General features: G+C 44.7%; 1 protein-coding gene across 1 annotated transcript in view; it reads left to right on the top strand.

Moving 5' to 3' along the window:
* Nucleotides 1–937: 937 nt before the first annotated feature.
* The window catches only part of FBXO16 (F-box protein 16), a 68,539-nt gene continuing 65,311 nt past the window's right edge, over nt 938–4,165 (top strand). The window contains exon 1 of the mRNA XM_037742658.1: nt 938–1,467. The gene's annotated coding sequence lies outside the window, so the exon portion shown is untranslated. The remainder of the gene's footprint in view (nt 1,468–4,165) is intronic.

Raw genomic sequence — 4,165 nt, 5'->3', positions numbered from 1 at the left:
TATTTTTAGTAGAGACGGGGTTTCACCATGTTGACCAGGATGGTCTCGATCTCTTGACCTCGTGATCCACCCGCCTCGGCCTCCCAAAGTGCTGGGATTACAGGCTTGAGCCACCTCGCCCGGCCAATCCTTTTTAACCTAAGGAAAGCAACAGCTTCTATGAACTTCACTTTTTCTTTTTAAACTGAAGATATACAAATGCTTCCTATTTAAAAACTATAAAACAGGCCTGTGGTGACACATGCTTATAACCCCAGCTACTCTGGAGGCTGAGGCAGGAGAAACGCTTGAACTTGAGAGGCAGAGGTTGCAGTGACCCGAGATCGCCCCGATGCACTCCAGCCTGGGCCAGAAGAGCAAAACTCCGTCCCCTCAAAAATAAAAATAAAAACTATAAAACACAACAGAAACACTGGGTTTGTACCTTTAAGTCAGAGGAGAATGCATTCTTATTTATTTGGAAAAACAAAGATAGTGACAACAGTCTTTTGTTGCTGTTTTGTTTTGCTTTTTGTTGTTGTTGACTGCCGCCTATAAGAACTGCTTTACATTGACGAAAGAACCTCTGTTCTGGAATTTTGAACTTGTTGATAACCTCCAGCACTTGTTCATAACTCTGTAACAGCTGTTACCTGTATGAGCCTTCTATTAGTTATTTGTGTATTGCAGTTTCTAGTCTTCCTCTTTCGCTTTCTTTTTTATCCTTGTATTCTCATTCTGCTTATTACAAGGCAGGCACTCAATAAACTTAATGAATTGGACAGGATTTTAAGAGTTCCCAAATTTAGTTATTCTTATTAGGGCATGCCATCTGCTGGTTCCCTGGTGTATCTGTCAGTCAGCGTGAATTCTATAATCTAATACATTGAAATTTGCATTGAAGCATTTGTGTGTCTGTGTGTTGCGCAATTCCTCCCGGCCCCATCCTTCCACTTCCGGTTGCAGGTGCTATTCTTCAATTGAACCAGTCTCGAATTCTTTTTCCTCCAACCCTCTGTTTACCTGTTGGCCACTCTTAAAACCTGGCACAGTGGAGCCTGCGTTTCGCAGCTCCAGAGTGACTGGGACAATGTGACTGGGCATGCTCCTTAGGTAGGGCTGATTTGGGACACACTGCGTCTTGAATGAAGGCTTTCAACGCTGCTTGTTTCAGGAGTCGACGCATCTTCATTGTGGGGTTATATTGAGACATTGCAATCCCTCCCACGCTCTTGGCCGCCACGCTTGTTAATTTTATCCCCGTGCCCAATTTTGTAGCCAGCCTTCCTGGATCTCGCGGCCAATCAAGAGCCTACACATTGTTGCCTAAGAGACCCCGGATGCCAGCAACAGGATTTATAGACGGTGATTGGGCTGCTGGAAGCTGGGAGGGGTGAGGGGCTGGGGGGAGTCAGAGAAAAAGCTGACCTAATGCAACTGTGGCAACGTCAGCGCTTGAGGCTTGAAGCGGGAGACAAGCTAAAAGAGGTGAGAACTGTGGGCAGTGCATGAAAAAGATGGAGACTCTCTTTGGAGAGCTCCAGGGCCTCTCATGAGCCTTCGCAATGCTCCTGGGGATTTTACTGTGCTCTCTCTTTCGGGCTACAGTGCAACTGCCAGGTACTTCATACCTGTGACATTAACAACCCGCAGATAATGATATGCTTACCAAGCACTAGCTCTTTGCGTTGTATTATAGTTCTTGCTTTTTAAAAGCTAGTTAAGTGGAAGATGAATTCGTATTTGAATCTACGCATACCCTATTTCTTGATAATTTGAGATTCCCTTGTCTGATGATATTACAGTGTACGATGGATAAATTCTGTGTTAGCAGAGAGACCCAGTCCTATTCTGCTAAATAAACTACAAATTTAAAAATCCGATAATTCTTTATGTAACCCCAGAGCCCAGTTTATCATGTTCTGAGTTTCACTCTACATTGCTACAATTCTACAAGGTTTTTTGTTGCTGTTGTTGCTTTTGTTTTTGTTTTTTGAGACAGTCTTGCTGTGTTGCCCAGGCTGAACTGCAGTGGTGCAATCGTAGCTCACTGCAGCCTTGAACTTCTGGGCTCAAGCGACCCTTCCACCTCAGCCTCCTGAGTAGCTGGGACTAGTGCCCACCGCCACACCCAGCTATTTTTTTTTTTTTTTTGTAGAGATAGGCCACCTGCCTTGGCCTCCCAAAATGCTGGGATTATAGGCCCGAGCCACCACAGCTGGTCTATGTTTCTACAAGTTTTGGTGGTGGTGATGGTGGTTTTTTATTTTTTGAGATGGGGGTCTCACTCTTTCCCCTAGGGTGGAGTGCATTGGCACGACCTTGGCTCACTACAACCTCTGCTTCCCAGGTTCAAGCAATCCTCCCACTTCAGCCTACCAAGTAGCTGGGACTACAGGCACACACCACCACACTCTGCTAATTTTTTTTGTTTTAGTTTTGTTTTTGGTAGAGATGGGGTTTCATTGTGTTTCCCAGGCTGGTCTTGAACTTGTGAACTCAAGCGACTCACCCACCTTAGCCTCCCAAACATTTCTACAAGTTTTAATCCTTAAACTTCTCCCTACCTCCACTGCTGTAGTCATTTTTTCTATTGATTTAACAACTATCAAGTACCCATTATAAACTACTGTGATGATTCAGGTGAGCAATGAGTGTCAGAAAACCGTATAAGCCAAGAATCATCAGAGTGGTGTGGCACGTTCTCACCATGACCATGAGTTCAGTGTGTCTGGGCAGAAAGTGCACGAAGGTGTGACCAGGTGAGGCTGAAAGGGTAGGTAGAGGTAAAATCATGACAGACCTAGAATTCTGTGCAAGGAGGTCTGGATCTTGTAGCCATCAGTGAACCTCTGAAGGTTTTGAGCTGAAAAGTGACATGATCAACTGGTCTTTTAAAAAATACCTAACAGAGGCCAGGTGTGGTGGCTCATGCCTGTAATCCCAGGACTTTGAGAGGCTGAAGCAAGTGGATCACCTGAGGTCAGGAGTTCAAGACCAGCCTGGCCAACATGGTGAAACCCCATCTTTAAAAAACAAAAAAAAGTTAAAAAAAAAAAATACCTAACAGAGAACGTGAGCTCATTAAAGCAGACCTTTATCTTTGTACTCCTCACACCTGCCTTGTAGGTACTTAATAAGGCAGTTGAATAATGATAACTGTGTGAAGAATGGCTTAGGGCAGGAGGTGGGGGCTAATGCCTGTAATCTCAGCACTTTGGGAGGCTGAGGTGGTGGATTGCTTGAGCCCAGAAGTTCGAGACCAGCTTGAGCAACAAACCGAGACCTTGTCTCTACAAAAAATACAAAAAAATTAGCCAGGTGTGGTAACGGACCTATAGTCTCTGCTACTTAGGAGGCTGACATGGGAGGATTGCTTGAGCCCAGGAGGTTGAGACCGTGTTGAGCTGTGATCACACCACTGCCCTCCAGCCTGGGTGACAGGGCAAGACCCTGTCCAAAAAAAAAAAAAAAATGGCTTAGAAGATCAAATTGGAAGTATGTAGCCAGAGGACCCATCCTTGCTATTGAAAATGAACTAGAACCATATGTCAAGAACTAGGGTCATAGGCCTTCTTTCTGTATTTTCATTCTAAGAAAAATTAAAGATGACTATTTAAAGGTAGTCCTTACAGGGAAGGAGATCACAAAAAAGCAACTGTGGAAGGAGGGAATGACAACTTGCTTTGTTTTGTTGGTGAAGTGGGGGCAATTATGTTTTGTAGGCATTAGAAATCTCTATCAGGTATAACTTTAAGACTGGACGTGGAGAAAAGAAGAAAAAGAAAAAAGAAATCTCTGTAGCTGGGCGCAGTGACTCACGCCTATAATCCCAGCACTTTGGGAAGTCAAGGCAGGTGGATCACTTGAGGTCAGGAGTTCAAGACCAGCCTGACCAACATGGGGAAACCCCATCTCTACTAAAAATACAAAAATTAGCCAGGCGTGGTGGTGCATGCCTGTAATCCCAGCTACTCGGGAGACAGGCAGGAGAATCCCTTGAACCCAGAAGACAGAGGTTGCAGTGAGCCCGCTTATCAAGACCACCTGCATGTCGGGCCCTCTGCTGGACCCTTTTTCTCTAATCTTTGATACAACAGTTGAGGGTGGTTGTATACATCTTCATTTTACAGGTGAGGAAACTGAGTCTCAGGTAGATTAAATAACTGGCATAAAGTTACACAGT

This window comes from Cebus imitator, unplaced genomic scaffold (genome assembly GCF_001604975.1).
Source record: "Cebus imitator isolate Cc_AM_T3 unplaced genomic scaffold, Cebus_imitator-1.0 Scaffold125, whole genome shotgun sequence".
Classification (NCBI taxonomy): domain Eukaryota; kingdom Metazoa; phylum Chordata; class Mammalia; order Primates; family Cebidae; genus Cebus; species Cebus imitator.
Note: the sequence above shows the minus strand (reverse complement) of the source record. Positions and strands in the feature narration are given on the sequence as shown.